The 7,589-nt window shown below is 39.6% G+C and overlaps 1 protein-coding gene across 1 annotated transcript in view; it reads right to left on the bottom strand.

The window, feature by feature from the left end:
- MPPED2 (metallophosphoesterase domain containing 2) overlaps window positions 1-699 on the bottom strand; it is a 223,508-nt gene extending 222,809 nt beyond the window's left edge. The window contains exon 1 of the mRNA XM_069091354.1: window positions 122-699. The gene's annotated coding sequence lies outside the window, so the exon portion shown is untranslated. The remainder of the gene's footprint in view (window positions 1-121) is intronic.
- Window positions 700-7,589: the final 6,890 nt, after the last annotated feature.

Genomic DNA, 7,589 nt, shown 5'->3' on the forward strand with positions numbered 1-7,589 from the left:
TGTGTGTGTTATTTTTTTCCCCTTCCTTTCCATCTGATTCCACCACCACCACCCCCTCCCTTCTCCTCCTTCCCCGCTCCCTCCCACCACCCACCCCCCCCTCTCTAACGGGGTAGATTACCTTTCTCTGGCTGGGATGTGGGTCTTGGAGATGCCTTCAGTGCTCTGAAAGGAGCCGATCCATAGGGGACTTGGAAAGAGCTGGTTAGAGAGGGAGAGAAGGAGACAGGGAGAGGATAGAGGCGCTGGGGAGGTGGAGGTTGGTGGAGGCAGGGCAGAACCTTCGACCCTGGAGGTCCCACCGGCTGGCTGGGTAGGGAATGAGAGGGAGAGAGGAAGAGAGGGAATGAGAGCAGCCTCGATCTGAGGAGAAAGAGAGCTGGGGAGAGAGGGAGAGGGAGAGAGGGAGAAGGAGAGCGAGAAGCGAGCTGGAGGAGGGAGCAGAGCAGTGCAGTGACAGGGACTGCCACTGGGGTCAAGAGAGCAGAGCACCAGGAAACAGGGCGGCCAAGGAGCTGTGTGTGTGTGAGTGTGTGTGTGTGTGTGTGTGTGCGCGCACACCCAGACACCCAGACACACACACGCCCCGCCAGCTCCTCCTGCAGACTCCCACTTCACTTCCCCCCACTAGGAGAAGGGGGCCAAGGCTTTCCTCGGCCAAAGTGCGGCTCTCCTCCCCTCGGAGGGGAACCTGGGGGAAGAGAAGGGGAGGGGGAAAGGGCTGAAAAGCAGAGAAAGACAAGGAGCAGATCTGCTCTCTCTGGTGTCTCAGGTCAAAGGAGGCAGGACGCAGCTGAGCAGCAAATTAATAATAATCATCATCATTGTTATTCTAATAAAAAATAACCAAGGAGGGAAATTCTAAAGCTGGGGAAATAATGAGAATTCGCCCTTCCCCACCCCCATGGGGTATTTTCTGCGAAGAAAACACCCAGCTATGGACCTACTGTAGCTGTCAGGCCCCTTGGCACCTCCCCAGTCCACGGAGGCTTCGACTGGGGCTGCTGAGGGGCTCAAGAAATACTCGGATAAATGAAATAGGCTGCAATTTCTTTCTGATCTGCTGCTATGAATTCTTACCTTATGGAAGGGCGTCTTCCCTTCCTTAACCCCTTTTCAACATACACACAGTCCTCTTTTCTGTGATCCTATGGTCTTGATGTGTGTATAATTTTTCTCCACGAAGAAAATGAGGGAAGAGGGGGAAAACTGATATATATATATTTTTTTCCAGCTGCAGAAATTAAATCAAGATCACAATTAGGAAGGAGAGAGGCTAAGAATCTAATTATTGCCACTTTTGCATTTTAGAGACTATTTTCTCCTTCATTCATAATCCCTTGGTGGGGGGGAAAGGCAACTTAGAAGTTTTCTTGGCTACAATTTTTTTTAAAGGAAGAGACTTTCAGATTTGCATGCAAATAATATGAAGAAAGCCTCCCCCCCCCCCCCCAAAAAAAAAAACCTAATGAAAACCTAGATAGTTGAGGAAAAGGGAGAAAACATTCTTTGGAAACTTGGTTGATCAGGGCTGCCTGTGAAAGATGAGTTGGCCCTGTGATGTGATGCCATTGTCAGAACTGAGGATTTGGATGACAACCAGGTCTTCTAATTCCTTTCCAGAAGTCAGACTCAAAGATCTAGACGTTCTCCAGAGGGAAATCCAATGTATGTGTATGTGAAAGAAGTGTGCTAAATACACTCTATAACAACTGATCAGACGTCCAGCTGAAATTATTGCCCCGGAAAATAAAAAGGAGCCTTGTCAACTCTAGGTCTGTGGCCTTCAGCTGGAAGATGAATTTGTTTTCAGGTTCACTTTGGGGGTGGCGTTATCACCAGTAAAAAGATCAGGCTTCACCTGCAAAAATCACTCATAAAGAGGAAATTCCCAGCCTTAGGACTAAGGGAAAATTATCCCAATCTCCATCCTTTGCACTGAAGTGAAGGGGAAAATAATCATTACATGGCTGGGAGACCCAGAAATTATGTTTGTTTGGGGTTTTTTGGAGGGGTGTTGGGTGGTTTACAATTAGATGAGAGTCCAAGTTTAGTTGGAATTGAAAGTGCACTGATTTTCCCTGGCTTGTATAAACTCCAAGGAGCAACAGAACAGGACACCAGACAATGCTAGGTACGTGCCTTTTTGGTTTTTATAGTCTAGCAATGAGTGATTTCTTGATTGTATTCTTGTTTTAGGAGTAATGCTTCTGCACAACTCAAGGTGTGTGTGTGTGTTTGCATACGTGTGTTTGCATATGTGGGTGTATGGTATATCCCTAAAATTCTACTAAAGGAACAAACTAGCTTGACCATTTTGTTTGACATTCATTTCCCAGGAAAGGGGTCAGTTAAAAAAATTGTCATTAGTCAATCTTTTTTACTGACTAAGTCACTCAAAACAGTCCAACCAATTTGGGTATATAACTCCAGTTGAAAAAAATAGAAATATATGTGCATGTGTGTTGTGTGTACATCTGTGGGTGTATAAATTATTACCCAGAGACCAAGTACAATAATACCAATGCTTTCTATTTATTTAGCTCATTTTATGCAAAGATTTTTTTAAGGCTTAGTAAAAATCAAGCGAATGAACTCTTAATCAGCTGATGAATTATTCTTAATTTGATTTTTGAATTTGGGAAAAATTAAGGCACGTGGAAATTTAGCAACATGTCTTATTTAGTGGATGCTTGTGGTAGAAAAAAAAGGAAGCCTTACTTCATTTTCTGCTTCTCTGTTACAACTTTCTGTTTGTATCAGAAGGGAGAGGTATTGACCATTTAATTTAGATGATGAATTTTGATTTTGTGGAGGCTACTTAAAAAAAAGCCAACAATCAGAATATAGAGAAAATTAGGTGAGTGAACCCAATCAGTGAATGAAGGGCAGGAGGTCTTTACATCATGACTTTGTGTTAAAATAGACTTGGATATAGTATCCACAACTATAACTATACAGTCAAGGCCTCGCAGAACATGTATAAATTATTTCTCCTTGATACTAGTTTTAAAGGGGAGAACTTCACTATACTGTGTTCCAGTTGCTTGGGCTGAATTTTTAAAAATAGGCTCTACAAGTATGTGTGCTAACAATTTTTTTGTTGTTTATAAAACAATCCTAAGAAGGATTTTTTTAATCAAATACCAGAATGATGGTTGTCTCAATGAAAACGGTCTAAATTCCGTCCTTATAAGGCACCTAGTTGAAACTTTCATTCAGGAATTTGCTTGAAGTCATGGAAAGTGACTTTTGGTACACTAATTCAGTGGCTTTTAAAACATCCTTGGCAAGTAACATTCAGTAGAGAAAACAATGGAGAGTTAAATAGGGGAACTTGGGGGTTGAATCTTAAGAAATATATTGTAGGCTCCTTGGCCTTTGGTTTTCAGTAACTACGCCCTAACAACAATATTGTGCTGTTGCAGGGATCTATTCAAACTAACTCCCGTCTTCTGTTCTTAGTCTTACTGATTGACATTTTCACTGAAATCATTGGACTTTCAGAATCAAACAGGGAGGAGGCAGCCTCCCTGTTTTCTCCTTTTCCTGTAACTAATCTACATTTTTCTAAATGCCTAGAATAATGGTTAATCTCCAAAATGGAGGCTCCTAAAATCAAATGGAAATAGAATAGAGTTCACAGGCAAAATACATCAAAATAAACTGTTCTTTTCCTCATTTTCAATCTCATATTCAATAAACTGTTTTCTGTCTTTCTCTTCTTTCTTTTCTATCTTTCTCTTTCTTTTCTTCTCTCTCTTGCTTTCTACCTTCCTTTCTTCTTTCCTTCCTTCACTCCTTTCTTTCCTTCCTTTCTATGACTTAACATCTCTTTCTCTCCTTCCTCTTCTTCCCTCTCTTTTCTTCCTTCCTTCTTTCCTTCCTTCCTTCCTTCCTTCCTTCCTTCCTTTCTTTCTTTCTTTCTTTCTTTCTTTCTTTCTTTCTTTCTTTCTTTCTTTCTTTCTTTCTTTCTTTCTTTCTTCCTTTCTTCCTTTCTTCCTTTCTTTCTTTCTTTCTTTCTCTTTTTTTCCCCCAGGTCATCAAGAGAAGGAATTAATGACTCCTATTTCTTTTATATGCCCCATGGTGTTTACCTAGCTCAGTTATTCAAATATAGTTGGTGCTAGCAAATATGTGTTGAATAGATGAATGAATGAAGTATACAATCAAATAAACTATAAAAGAAAAAATCATTTGTGCTCCAGTAGCTTGAAAAAGGTATACATTTTTAAAAGTTCAATTTAAAGATATCAATAGAATATTATCACAGGATACTGGACAAATATACACTTGTTCCCTTTCACAAAATGTATGATTTCAAAATTTTCACCCAATGTCTTTGCAAACATAGCATCATGCACAGAACTGAGACTCAGAGGGAGAACAAGAAACTCCCCCCCCCACAACTTTCCACATAGTCGAAAGGAAATTAAAGATTTGTGTCTCTTTCCCTTAGAGGCAGCCATCTTTTAAAAAATATCTGACTACCACAAGTGTTTTTTATGATGTATAATATCTTTGGCAGTATGCAAAAAGAGGAGGTGGGGGGGGGACAGACATACTATTTGAAGTTTACAAGAGTAACTTTGCCAATAAATACACATCAAAGTAACTTGTATGGTTAGTTCAGCCTTTAAGGAAACCTTGAAGTTCCACAAATAAAAAGAAAATATTCTGATCTCTTGTACTTAGCTAATGTGGGACTAGAAGTCGATTTTGGTTAATTTGTTAGAATAATCATACCATGTTCATAGCTACTGGGCAAAAAGTTTCAAAGATATACACACTAGGAAAAGGTTGAAATTGTATTTCAAAAGCACCGTCCTATCAGAAGCTGTAGGATTGAACTGATCCAGGCAGAATGCTTACTAAAAGGAGAAATACTGTATATTTGGTTGAAAAAAAAATACCCTTTTGCAAAATGGTGACCATGTCACAGATTTCGTACTGTTATGATGCTCATTGAGTCAATGTATAATATGTTTCAATCAATAAGTATTTTTTTCAGTGTCTACCATATGCAATGCTATGTACCAACTGTCTAAAGGGAACTAAAATCATGAGTAAGGTGTAAGTAAGGAGTAAGTAAGGAATAAGATGAGTAAGGATGATTTTTTAAAATTAATAATGAAAACAGTTTCATAGTACCTTAAAGTTTGCAAAGCACATGCACAAATATATACATAGACACATATCTAGCACAAATATATATTATTATACATTATTAGTATACATTTATACACACATATTATATTCTTAATAGACCAAGGTTTTAGTTTAGAGTGGGCCCTTGTTGTTGTTGTTCAATAGTTTTAGACTCTTCATGACCCCATTTGGAGTTTTCTTGGTGAAGATACTGGAGAGGTTTGCCATTTCCTTCTCCAGCTCATTTTACAGATGAGGAAACTGAGGCAAGCTGTGTTAAGTGACTTTTCCAGGGTCATACAGCTAGTAAGTTTCTGAGGACAGATTCGAACTCAAGGAGACGAGTCTCCTTGGTTTCAGTCCTGGCCCTCTATTCTAGGTATTGTTACCTAGTTTTATTGATATCAATGAATTCTTATTGGGCCTGCCTAGATCTATGGCCTCCTGCCATATTGGGCATATGCCCAAGTGGCTTAAGGAGTAGAATTTATCCATAGCTTTGTGTAATTTTGCCATTGTAGAAGGTGTATATTTGAAATATACACCAGAATAACCTAGATTGGGAAACAAAAATGCAGGAAAAAAAGTGTGTTGTTTTCCTAATTTAATAATCCCATTCATTCATTGCTTCACTCAAATCAATCAAACATCTACTACGTACCAGATGTTATTTAGTTATTGGGGATGCATAGACAACCGTACTCTGCCCTCAAGGAGTTTCTGCTCTACTGGAAAACAGGAAGCATACTAATTCTTTAATTGGAATATTTTCTTTTATATTCAAAGTAAAAATATTGAGTTTGCCAATTAGTATAGTGTGTAATTTTATTACTTTACTAGATCCATCATTCCATTGATATGGGCAATTCCCACATAAGGAAACTCTCTCTCCCAATATAGATGAATACCTTCTCTGCAATTTGCCCTCTTAGGAAGGAAATCTTCACCTGGAACCAGTGAACATGTTTTGTTTTCAAATATGCTGATAACTCTTATTTCAAAAGAATTGGTCTCCTTTGGCACTCCAAGTATATTATTTAATGCATTTTTAAAAAGTATTCTGAGAAGGGATCCATAGGTTTTACCAGGCTGTCACAGAGGGGTCCACAAAAAAGTGAACTTCTGCCTTTGGGAGTTGACTAGGCCACTGAGAATTTAGGGGACTGGCCCAAGGCTCCATAGCCATTAAGTGTCAGAGGCAGGGCTCTGCTTAGAGCACTGAGAGTCTATGGGAATAAAATTTAAAAGCCCATTTGTTAATTTTATTAAAGTGCTTTCCCCCAGTTTACTACTTCAATAAATCACTTATAAAAGAAGGTCTATACATATCTATATTGTGTCAGAGCTGGGGGGGGGGGGTTACAGATGTAAAAGACTAGGGAGCATATTCACCTGTTCACTCCTCTCTAGCAAACCTCTTCAATCCTTTCTCCATCTGGTCATTCCAATCTTACCTCCAAGCCATCTGCTCTCTGTCATTCAAACAGCTCTTAAGATACTGCTGAGGCTTTGCAGCCTTCCAAGAACAATCCAAAGGGTGGTTGACCATATCATCTAATCCCACCCTGTTCAAACAGGTTACATAAGACCAATAGCAATGAGGAAAAGACTTGAGAGATCATCTGTGCCAATTGCCTCTATTTTTAGAGAGATGGAAAGCAAGACCAGTAAAAGGCAACCAGGCCAAGTAGCCAGGTTTGGGCACCTTTCCACCACAACATACTCTAATGCCCAATCGCACCCTCATCTTTATTTACCCATTCCTAGCAATGGGCTTAGACGTCTTTAGACATGTGGCTTACAGATATGATTATTATTAACTTTATGCAATGGAAATACAATACTCGATCTACTTATTTGTGGATTTGTTCATTCGCTACTGTGGAAGGGATAAAGTTAAAGAATGTGTTGTCTCCTCTGCCCACATCACTAATTCCTCTCCTTGTACTCTGAGCTCTAGTACCCTATGCAAACAGCTAATTCATTTCTACTTGATGATGTTTTTCAAAGTGACAGAAATAATGTGAATTAACAATGGCTTCATAAGCACCTACTGTGCTCTAGATGCTGTGAGAGGCACTAGGGACATGAATACATTAAGAAAATCCCGATCCTCGAGAAGCTGAAGGATACAATATATCCACAGATTAATAAAAACAGATGATAGCCAAAATAAATGAAAAGCAGTTCCAGTGGGATCACTAACAAACAAGGAAAACAGAAAAAGTCCCTTGAAACAAGTAGCATTGTAGCTGACTTACCCTAACAAGGAGTTGAGTTAAAAGATATGGAAGGAAGAAGAAGAGCACCCCAGGCATGGAGCATATACAAAGGCATGGAGGTGGGAAATGAAATGTTAAGTAGAGGAAAAAGCATAGACATGAACTGCAACATGGTCCCAGCCCTGCTCCACTTTTGTCCCCTTACCCAGGAAGAAATAA

This window comes from Petaurus breviceps, unplaced genomic scaffold (assembly GCF_028583685.1).
Source record: "Petaurus breviceps papuanus isolate PSGF00001 unplaced genomic scaffold, PetGlider_PUasm1.0 188, whole genome shotgun sequence".
Taxonomy (NCBI): domain Eukaryota; kingdom Metazoa; phylum Chordata; class Mammalia; order Diprotodontia; family Petauridae; genus Petaurus; species Petaurus breviceps.